Source organism: Prosopis cineraria, unplaced genomic scaffold (genome assembly GCF_029017545.1).
Source record: "Prosopis cineraria cultivar Desert tree isolate PC_DT_omini unplaced genomic scaffold, ASM2901754v1 PC3, whole genome shotgun sequence".
Lineage (NCBI taxonomy): Eukaryota > Viridiplantae > Streptophyta > Magnoliopsida > Fabales > Fabaceae > Prosopis > Prosopis cineraria.
Window position 1 is genome coordinate 4,601,279 of NW_026555334.1, and position 12,538 is coordinate 4,613,816.

The 12,538-nt window shown below is 31.2% G+C and overlaps 1 pseudogene; it reads left to right on the forward strand.

Annotated features, from left to right (window-relative positions):
* Positions 1 to 4,819: 4,819 nt before the first annotated feature.
* Positions 4,820 to 10,182, forward strand: LOC129306757 (serine/threonine-protein kinase D6PKL2-like; annotated as a pseudogene).
* Positions 10,183 to 12,538: the final 2,356 nt, after the last annotated feature.

Sequence of the window (12,538 nt, forward strand, 5' to 3'; positions counted from 1 at the left end):
AAGAATAGCTTTTGATTTAAATGAATTGCTTGAGAACTTGTATTAATATGAATCGCTATTATGTCTTGTGACATGACTTGACTTTATTATATTTTAGTATCTAAACTCTGATTTTTATGATTTAAACTATAAATGGATTTTGAGAACGTTAATGATACTATGGATTTGAAATGGGCTGAGCCCTATAATTTGTAGGACCATGGTATTTTATATTAGGTTAATATTCATTTTCACCCTCTAACGTTTGGGGGTAGTGTTTGCAGATGTTTTAAACTTGATTTTAGACATTTTTATCCTTAAACATTTAAAATCCAAAACCTCATTGTTCCGACATAAGATAGAAAAATTGGATTAAATTATCTTTGTAATTAATGAAATAAATTTGTCTAGTGAAAATAAATATTAACTTTATGAGTGATAGTTTGGAAAAAATATAATAAATATTTTTTGAAATTTGTAATTTTATTTATAAATAAAAATGAAGAAAAAGTTTATCTTTATATTCAAAAATAGAGTAGTATGTGGCATTCAATAAAAGTTAATAATAATTTTATAAATTTTTATCCATTTATTATTATTATTATTATTATTTATATCAAATGCCATGTAAATTTTTATGTGTCTTTTCTCATCATGACATGACAATTTTTGTTAATCAGATAACTAAAAAATAATAATAGGAGAGTCTATGATAAAATTAAAATAAAAAGTTTGACAAATTAGGTTTAAATTTTTAATAATTGAGAGAGTTATGTGCAACTGTTTCAAAGTTAATGAGAGTTTTATATATTTTAACTTAATATTATTAACAAATTTGAATGGTTTGATAGTTTATCTTAAACCTCTACCACCATTCCATCCTATTCTTACTGTTTGAAATAATATTAGACTCAGTTAACTTAAAAAAAAAGAAAAAAAATATTTAGAGGAGTTCCAATTTTCAAAAATATGTGAACTTGAATACATTGGCCAGTGGAAACTGTTCTGGTTATAATAAATAAAAATCTAAAGAACTATATATTGTTTTTGGGTGTATCTAATGACCTATCTTTTTTTGGGTAAAATCTAAAGAACTATATTATTTGTATATTGAGATATACAATAATTAAATAATTAGTATATAATCTGATCAAAATTATATTGTTTACAATAACTAAAAAAAACTATTTCATTTCTAATATTGATATGAAAGTATTCGTGCTGGTTTTAGTACCTCAATTACTCATTTTTTAGTACCTCAATTACTCATTTTTTTTAAATCAATAAAGCATGAAACTTTATTCAAAAATATGGTATCCAAAAAAAATTATTATTAACCCTGAAAAGTTACTTTGACCCCTCATGTTTCAAATTTTATATTCTCTTTATTAAAAAATGTAAAATATTTTTTGTGAGTTTAGATGTTAAAAAATATAAAAATTTTTAATATTTTAATGTGTAATCATTATATTTTTTTAAAAGTTCTCCTATTAAATTATCACTTTATATTTATTTTAGAGTGAAACACCATATTATATAAAAGTAAATATAGAAAGATATATTAGTTTGAAATAAATAACTATTTTATTAAAGTGAGATTCCGATTAAAAATACTTTAGATTTTTTTTAATACCGGGATTATAATTCTTTTTTCTCAGAGTTGAAGCCACACATAACCTAGAATATATTTGAAAAATAATTAAAAAATGAGATGCTCATGAAAAGAAAATAAATTTTTGCATAAATCAAATTCATTTATACTCCATTCTTCAAAAATATAAGGCATTTTTTAAAAAGTTAGATGTTTAAAAATGTAAGGCATTTTAAATTTTTTGAGGTGTAATCATATCCTTTTTTTAAAAAAAATGCCCCTATTGATAATGACTTTATATTTATTGTAGAGTGTTTAATAGGTAGGGAAAATATGAAAAGATAGAGTTAGTTAGAAAGTAGGTAACTACTTTATTGGAATAAAATTTAATTAAAAATATCTTATCTTTTTTAATGGAGGAAGTATTCTTTTTACTCTCTCCATTCAAAATGTAAGGTATTTTTTAGTCTTTTATGTGTACTATTGCCTTTTTTTTTAAAAAGTGTCCCTATTAATAGTGACTTTATATTTATTATAGGGTATTTAATATAGATAAATATGAAAAGATATGATTAATTTAAAAGTAGATAAATTATTTTTATTGAGAGATGAGTTTGATTAAAAATGATTTACATAATGAAAGAATATCAATTAAGGTCGTTAATATTTTTTTAATAATAAATATTACATTATTTATAGTGGTTTTATTCTCGTCACCCATTTTAGGCAACAAAAATCTTGATGTCGGGAGCATGATTAAAGCAACATAATCATAGCCACAATTGGTCTTTTTCTCTATACCCGAAACCATTCATTTTTCATTTTTTTGAAAAATATTTTACATCTTTCTTCTCTACAAAACTTTTAATTGTCCTGTATTCTGCACACATATAATAAGTGAATTATATGTAATAAGTGAATTTTTATTTGAAAAAATATGTCAAAAAATATATCCCACATTCTCTACTAAAGTTTGACTCGAATTTTGATGAGTTTGTAGAGAATTGCCGTTACGTGCTCATTACAGCAATCCTTTTGGGTGATCATGGCCCTTAATTTTATCTTTAAATAATTTATACTGTTCATTTAAATTAATTTTTTAATATTTTTAATATTATATTTGTGAAAATAAAATTTATAAAAGTTATAAAAAATTAATATTAAATCTAAACTATTCAAAATATATCTAGATAGTCCATTTCTAAAAATTATAAAAATATAAAATTAAATTATTTTGTCCCAAATTATATTCTACAGTCCAAAGTACAATTGGATAGTTAATTTCTAAATTATAAAAAATATATTAAATTAGATTATTTAGATTAAATCTATATTAGATAGATTGAAAATGAATAGATTTATTAAACAATTTATACTTTTTTATTTTTTTGATAAATATAAAATAAAAATAAAAATTTAAATATGGACTATATAAATCTGCTAGGATGATAAGTATCATGGTGCTCATCCTTTAATTAGCATCGAAAATAGTCTAAATTTAATATTAATTTTTTATATTTTTATTTACACAAATATAATATTAAAAATATTAAAAAATCAATTTAAATTGAACGGTAGGGCTCCTTTGAAGATAAAATGAAGGGTTATGATCACCTAAAGGGTGATGAACACGAAATGCGCACCCGAGTTTGTAGTTAAGGATACCAACGGCTTGTTAAGAAAAAATCCTTCATTTTTTTTTTGCCAACTAAAAAAATTCCTTTAGTAGCTGTAGATATAAGTTTAGAGGCGGGTGGAGGGATACTTATACCAACAAGCAACAACGTTCTTTTGACTTATTATATATAATTCAAAGGCAATTTAAATTTTAAATAATAAAATTAGAGTAATTTTACTCTCACCGTTAAATCTAAACAAACGTTTATCAACATGAAGTTAATGTGAGATTTTCATCAAATGAAGGTAAGAAAGAGAGGAAGAGTGTAATTTGGGTAAAAATCACACGTTAAGTTTCAATTTTTAAAAAAAACTAAAGGACGTTAGTTGAAATTTAATGATGAAGGTGAAATCACTCCAACTTTAATTGTTTAGAATTTAAATATATTTTTTAAAAATTTAAAATTTAAATTGCATATTAACCCTAAAATATTTTAAAGGATTTATATTATATTTTCGTTTTAAGTAAAAATATTTTTCTTTGTATCATCAATTTGTAAGAAATAAATATGCAACATGATTTTTTCAAATAAAATTTTAATTAATCAAATCAAATATGAATAATTCAAATACATGCATTATAAATTTAACTAAACTCGAAACAAGTGGAAAAAAACGAAAGATTAAAAGCATTTTCTAGGAAGCATGCATGGTGAGATCAAGGATTTCTCTTTTTAACTAACTTCCTATTTCTCTCCTTTTTCCATTTACCCGTGAAATTAGAACTTTTCGGTGATTCTGATTTAATTTTTGATAAAATATTTTGACATAAAAATATATACTAGATTCAAGATCTCGGAATTGTTTGGTGATTTGGTTCTCGGACACCACCCTCTCTCCTATTTTTTTAAATAATTTTTGTAATATTTTATATTTATCTTATTTCATAATAATATTTTAAATTTTTATTATCTTTTTAGCAGGAACACATTTTTTTCACATCTGGATCTTAATGATTTAATAATTAATTGTAAACATATTTATTTAAAGTATAAAACATATTTCAACCTAAGCAAAAATTAGTATAGACAAAAAGTATTAATTTTGTGCCAAAAAGGTATTAAATATAAAATATTCCTGATAGAAATTATTATGGTGAATCTGATTTTTCAAACAGTAAAATTTGCCCAGTTTAAATAACTAATTAATTGCTAATTAACTATAATTTATGCAATAAATTGAAAAATATGAATTTAAATGTTAATATAATATAATTAATATCAATTAACATGAATAATAATATATATTATAGTGAATCTGATTTTTTTCGAAACAGTCAAATTTGCCCAGTTATAACAATTAATTGATAGTTTGGGCCAAATAAAAAACCATTAATTGATAGTTAACTATAATTTATGAGATAAAATTGCTGACAAGAAAGGTAAATTTAAATGTTAATATAAATATCATTAGTATCGATTACATGAATAATAATGTATCATGTATATTTTTTTACGGTGCAATTACCATTTGTCCACTTTAATTAAGTATATTTCATATTAAAATTATGACAAAAAAATAAAGAGAATTTCCTTTTATGCTTTGGTTGGCCCCTCCCTCGCCTTCTCTCTCTTTGTCTGCCTAATTGTCCACCAGAGGAGAGGGGCGCTCGCAGTCTAATCGATTTATCATCTTCCCTTTCATCTCTCTCTCCAGACTGGACGTCGAGGAGCTTTCTCTCTCCTTTGTGTTTTCTGACTTTTCTCTTTTTTTCTCCCACCGGCTAAAGCAACATCTTCTGAGTTTTGAGTCTTGAAATTAGGTACTCTTTTGGGGTTTCCTCACTTCCCCTTTTTTTTATCTTTCGTTTCTACCCCTTCTTCTAGTTTTGCTTTCTTAGCATCTTCCCCTCTATTTTGCTCCGGATCTACTTCAGATTTGACTCTAATTCATGTTCCTCGATCAAGATCGAGGTTTGTTTAATCCCCCCATCTTCATTTTTCTGTACTCGGTTTGCTAATTTTAGTCCCATCTGTCCAAAAATAATGCTTCATCTGCTCGATTGACTAATTTGACCGGCTACCTTACTTTTTTGATCCACCAAGCCCTATCCTGTTGTATTTTTAATCTATTGGAATGGTTTGGATTTCGGATTGTTATTACTTAACATTTAAGGGTAAGGGTGTTTGGGAAATGGGAAGGAATTGCATGGTTTTGTTGGTTTATTTATTGCTGTTAATCTTTACTGATTTCATCACAGCATACATGCAGCTTCGCATCTTAAGTTTTTGGTTGTTACGAATTAATTCACTTCATTTACTAATTGGGTTTTATGTTTTCTTACTTTTTCCCAAAGAATACTACCATATATTCATCCAGCAGGAGTGTGAGGTTCCCGTAGGCTAATTTCTTTTATACTTAATTTCTGATCGGATTTTTTTGTGATATATTCGGCTAGCAGAACTATTTTACTGATCAAAGGACCCATTTTGTTTATATTAAATGTAGGCTAATTAAGTTATGATTCCTTAATTTCTGAAATTTTGTTTGTTCATATATTAGTGTAAATTTAGTATGATTTCTGATACTTACCGCGGCAAACTGACTGACAAATTCCTAATGCTTTCTTGGACAGTTCTTTCTTTCTTATTATTGAAGAAATTACCTGTTAAGTTACACTCGTGTTCTGAACAAAGACAAGATGCTATTAAATATGAGTTCTAAGTTATGTATTCGGTCGATTGATATCAATTCAATCGGTTATCATTTCTGATGGACACAAAAACTAGTGCAAGAGCTCCCTCCGGACAGCATCAGAAGATAGCTGCTGAACAAACCGTAGAGGCAAAGACATCCAACCTTCTCCATCTCTGGTTTCAAAATCAGGTAAACTTGAACTGCCTACTCCTGAAAGTTCATCAAAATCTGTGCAAAGCACATCAAAGAAGAATACGGTAGTAACTTCTGAAAGCAAGAAGACAGGAATTTTAAACCAAAAGGGGCTTGCTGATTCCTCGAATAATAAAAGCGGTCTTGTTGCTTCCTCGTCTGTTCCTGAGCAGGCATGTGGAGGACCTGACCATGTTATTAATGAAAATAGGGGTTCGCAGGATAGTTCTATTGATCAAGAAAAGAAAACATCAGAGTATGGAAGTGTGAAGAACAGTTCAGTTTCAGCTAAAGTTAGTGAATGGGCAAGCAGTTTTGGAAAAACCAGTGTTAGTGCCAAAGTCAGTGATCGAGCTGATTATGTTGGGAGTGGTAAGAGCAGTATCTGCAGAGGAAGCACAAGTAGTGATGTCAGTGATGAGAGTACTTGTAGCAGCTTTAGTAGTGGCATAAACAAACCTCACAAGGCAAATGACATGAGATGGGAAGCCATCCAAGCTGTTCGAGCTAGAGATGGGGTACTGGGCTTAGGTCACTTTAGACACTGAAGAGGTTGGGTTGTGGGATATTGGGAGTGTGTACCTCTCAGAGTTGAGTGGAACTAAATGCTATTTTGCAATGAAGGTAAGGGACAAAGCATTACTAGCTAGTCGTAAGAAGTTGCTTCGTGCTCAGACTGAAAGGGAAATACTGCAGTCGCTGGACCATCCTTTTTCTTCCAACATTGTATACCCATTTTGAGACAGAGAAGTTCTCCGTGCTTGGTAATGGAATTCTGCCCTGGTGGAGACTTGCATACACCTGAGGCAGAAACAATCAGGGAAGCATTTCACTGAGCAAGCAGTAAAGTACGTATAAGTTTGGAATCAAATTTTGTTTGATCTTTGTATAAAACATCAGGTTCTTGTTTTGCCCTGTGATTGCTTGTATGTGGTTTAGTTCTCTGTCATACTATAGTGCTTGGTTGCTGCTTTTTTTTATCTTAAATCCATACGTTTTCTCTGTTTAAGCATGCAGTATGCTGAAATTGGAAAGATTTATAATTCAAAATAATAAAAATGAAATAGCTAGAGAATATCCAAGTTCTCCCATCTGAAGGCTTTATCCCGCTTCAACAGTTGTTTCAGGAATAGCACCAACTACCTTCAATTATTCCATAGAAGGAGGGATGTTGTCTCTCTTCTTTTTTAACAAGATGAGATTACAACGGGAATCAGACGTTATTTTGCATGGTAGCTTATTCATTATAGGTGGTTTGTTTTCATCTGCAAAGTTATAATAGATTGAGGTATTATTGTTTCCCATCATAATTGAGAAAAGGGCTTTGTCCCAAAGTATATGGTCATTTTTGTGTGTGGGTGTGCGCACATTTGCTGGCCACGTGTGTGTATGTACATGTGTGCATTTGTGTGCTGTGCACCTGTGTGTGTGTTTTTTTGCATGCATGTTCCTCTCGTGGTGTTGTGATGTGGTAGCATATGCCAACGATATGCTTGTTAAAAGGACCAAGGGCCTGTGTTGTCTGAGAGTAAAAATAAGTGATTTTAGTTGTTTAGAGATTTTATAAAAAGCAGTATTGTTTTATGATTGGTTACAATAATACAAAGAGACTATTATTTAATTATTTTTTGATTTTATGATATTTCTATGATTCTTATATATATATATATAATGATTTATTATTTAATTATTTTAAATTTTATTATATCTTCATGTATCTCTGCATTTTTATGGCATTCTCTCTCATCTACTATATTAAATTATTTTCATAAGGTATTTAAAATAATCAAAAAATCTGTTTTCATTTTTGTTTTTTCCAGATTCTGAATGTTTTGAGAAGTTTAAAACAACATCATAAATCTCATAGCAGATTTTTTTTTTTTTCATGAAAATAGCTTAAACAAACAGGCCCCAAGTTTTGGATACGGAAGCACTTAGCTTTAGAAGCTGTCTAGTATTCAAGTTGAAGTTAGATTTTGAGTGGCTAGATGTCTTGGCTTGAAACAGGATTGATGCATTATTGAAGGATGGGTAACTTAAATAGGGAAATTCAATTCACTATCATATGATGCATTTCTCTCTTTGTCCTTGGTAGATTCTTGTATTCTAATGCATGCACTTGCTGGTGCTGCGCTCTGTCCTTTCTTGTATTGCGGTTTGGTTATGTCATAGAGGAAACCAAGACTAATTAAAGAACATTTTACTTTAATTTACTCCTTCAGGTCATATTGAGAATATAGAGAGGTTGTGATCTTATTTTTGAGTCCTAAAATTTGTATGCATGTTACTGATTTTACTTTTTATAGCACATGGCTGCTTTTATGTTAGTCTATATAAAGTTTGGTCATGTAATCCAGAATATTTTGGATACCAGATTTGTGGATGATTTTACCTTCTTTTATGTGATGTTTCCAACAAATAAGTAAGCTTGGACTATGCTGGGAACTTGAGTGTGGTTTGGTTGCTTTATAGAGTATTCAAGTGTGTAATGTGTTGGTTGTCCCACCTCAATAGGTAGTTTTGGGGGAAGATCCCCAGTCCACCCGTGGAAGTAAAAGACAGCATTCAACTTTAAAGTCTTGGATGATTCCTATAATTGCAGGAGTGGACTAAATATCTGACAGCCAGGATTACAAGATTGGATTGGAACATAAAAAGCCATTATTGCATCCAAAATTTTCACATAACCACTTGTACCATGTAGAATATTTTTATGTATTGATTAGTGATCAATCAAATTGATATATTTATGTATCTATGTTAATAGCTCATTACTATTCAGTGATTGTTCTGCTTCATTTACGTTGATAATATACTCTAACTTTGACTTGGGAGTGTACTCTGATTTCTTGATGTCTTTTTTGGAGTGTAACAACATTTGCTCACTAGAAATCAGACGATGATACTCTTAAAGCCTGGTTTGGGTTGATGTTGAGGGGTAAATAAATTGCCTGATCTAGCCACGTGCGTTAGAGTTGATAGTAACATTTTTTTTTTTTTTTGGGGTAAAAGATGATAGTAACATTTAGTTTCTTGTCAACTTGCAGATTTTATGTAGCTGAAGTCTTGCTTGCTTTGGAATACCCTCCACATGCTTGGCATTGTCTATCGTGACCTCAAGCCAGAAAATGTCCTTGTGAGAGATGATGGACATATTATGCTCTCTGACTTTGATCTTTCTCTCCGCTGTGCTGTCAGTCCAACTCTTGTTAAAACCTCTTCAACGGAATTGGAGCCTTTAAGAAAGAATCCTGTTATTGTGTCCAGCCGGCTTGTATTGAGCCACCTTCCTGCATCCAGCCATCTTGTGTTGCTCCTACAACATGCTTTTCACCCCGGCTCTTCTCTAGCAAATCAAAGAAGGATAGGAAACCTAAGACTGAAATTGGAAACCAAGTGACTCCATTACCTGAGCTCATTGCAGAGCCTACCGATGCTCGTTCTATGTCATTTGTTGGGACCCATGAGTATTTGGCACCTGAGATTATCAAGGGTGAAGGTCATGGGAGTGCAGTTGATTGGTGGACTTTTGGAATCTTCTATTCGAACTGTTGTTTGGTAAAACTCCTTTTAGGGATCTGGGAACCGAGCTACATTGTTTAATGTTGTAGGCCAGCCTCTCCGATTTCCGGACTCACCTGTTGTGAGTTTGGAGCCAGGGATCTTATAAGGGGTTTGCTTGTAAAAGAACCACAGCACAGACTGGCATATAAGCGCGGGGCCACCGAGATAAAGCAACATCCCTTTTCGAGGGTGTGAACTGGGCATTGATCCGATGTGCTACCCACCAGAGATACCCAAGCTGTAGAGTATGAGAAGATACCTTCCCCAGCATCTTCAGGCAGTGAAAAGGTGGTCCCCACATGTCGATTCCTGATAAAGGTTCTGATAAATATCTTGAATTTGATTTCTTCTAGTTAATAGATGGTATTTTTTCCCCCCTTTGATACCCTGAAAACTAGGCGGTGTTGATTGCAAATGGGTTCTGATGAAAGGGAGGGACTGTTTTTCCAGTGTTTTAGGAACAGATGGTCAGGAATTATGTTTTCTGTTAGCTATAACAGTTCAAACTTGTATGGCATAATTAATGCATTGTTTCTCTCTCACCGTTAGAAGCCTCAAGGGCGTATTGAAAGTTTGGTTGGCTCATGCTGGTATGATGCTCCTCCCGAGGAATTTGTTGGAAGTATATTATTTTATTATCTGGAATCAGCAATATATAGTGCTTTTAAAAAAATAATAAAAAAGATCAAATGTTAATGTTAATAATTAGAAGGCCTACAAATGTAAATATAGCGAGATGTTGTTAGCAGTGACTGACTCTAGATGGAATATGAGCACTGCGATGATGAAAGATACGAAGATCTTCAAGCTGATAACCTGATTGTTGAGAAATATCCATGAAATTTTAGATCCAGAAAAGGATCAAACGCAGATATGGAAGACTGAAGTGTTGAGGGTCTCTCCTTGAATGGAATTTCGTATCAGAATTTTACACAACTTTTCACCGTTGAGGGCGATGGAAGCTCCACCGTTGGTTGTCATCGTTTTTTATTTTTGGTTATTTGAATTTTTCACTGTTTATGTGCAACGGATTTTTTGAGAAGATGATTTGATACTTGCTCAATATAAGTAAGAGGTGAAAAATGCTAAGGTTGGATGTTCTTGTTTGCTACCCTTGTATTGCTGTCAATTATAAATTCCAATTGCAAGCATTCTTGAGAGAACAAAAATACATTGAGAATTTTTTGATAATTTGGGATGGGGATTTATTGAGAGTACTATGTAGAGCTAAATTCGCGCTTTAGCCAAATAAAATGTAGAAGGAAAAAAAAAATCCCTTCTAGAATATCAAGTCTACCTTTTCAGAGTAGATTTTAAATAGATAGAATCCAATTGATTAAACTAATCTATGAGATACTAGTGGAGTGAATAGATAAATAGCTAAACCAAATGACTTAAGAAAAAGGATAATTACAGAAAATATAGTGCTCAATTGCAATGGGAAAAGAACTTTTAGTCAGGAGTTCTTGGTTCGGTTTCTTTTCTCTGGAGCATTATGTACTTAGATATAATACAAATGAGGAATGCTGATAAGAAACGAGGTGTTCATTTTCCAAAATAAAAGTTCATCATAAATTTAGTTCTTTTCTTCTGCTTCTCTTCCAAATCCAAACGTATCCTTACGATAAGCATAAAATATCAATATAAAATTAGGAAACATAATACTACAGTTCTTATATTTTCACCTCATTTTTAATCAGGTCCTTAAAGTTATTTTCTTTTTATTGGATCCTTGTTGTTTATTGAGGACTAACAGCTTGAACCAGCGTTTATGATAACTTGATGAGTGAGGTGGCTGACAGCTCAGCATACGCATACACATGGATAAGTGAGTCATATTCAATTGAAGGCCTGGCTTGGTACAGTGAAATGCTTTTTGATAGAATGGAAATGGGAGTAATTATAATGTTCTCATGTGAAAAAGACTCAACAACGGAAAGCATAGAAATCTGGAAGGATTAACGTACAAGCATAGTATTGAAAGTCAAATCAATCCACCTTATTAAATTAGTAAACAATTAAACTCATATTCTAACTGGTTTAATAAAATGCTCTGTTTATGATCAGTTTGATTATAGTTCAACGATAGTTTTAATCATTAATCATAAATTTAGTGTTTTAATTACTTCAATTGACTGGTCCACAAGAACAGGCCTAGAAAACAACTCCATGGGGGAATAGTTGGGGGTACAAAAGTTAGTTTAAGCATTTCTTAACAAATAAAGATAAAGCATCGTTTTAAAAAATTCTGCACCATTGCTTCCCCCCAAATCGTCACCGAGTCTCAGTACTTTGAGCATAAACACATGAAATGTAAAAAAAAACATGGATGAAGAAACAAGAATTGGATTTAACTTGAGAACAAGACGAAGTTAGCTAGCAACCAAAATGAAATCAGCAACAGAATTGTCAAAGATGAGTGGCTAACAAAAACGAGAAGGGAAAAAACGAAAGCACAAATAATGGACAAAAAAAAAACCAAGAAAGAAACAGTCACATAAATCCATTAAAGATTTTTAATTAAAGCCCTTAAGAACCGTCCACTTAGAAAAACAAAAACTCTTGATTTAACCACACATACAAGCTCTGTTCCTCTGAGCTCACTCGCCGACTGTGACATAATAAGTTTCATGACCATCCAAGGGTCTCACAGGAAGTGAAAGAGAATAGGTTGCCGGAAACGGTAACATTCTCCTCGATTCCGGCAGCGATATCTTCCAGAATGGGACCGCCGCGAGAACCACCGCTGCTGATAGGGGGGGGGGGTGGTGTTAAACTGTTAAGGGGGGTGGAGGCAAGGAACAGCACGGCCCAAACTTTTTAAAAATAAAAAAAAATAAAAAAAATACGAGAGTTATATATTTTAATTCTTTAAATGATACGTTACAAAAACCTTCA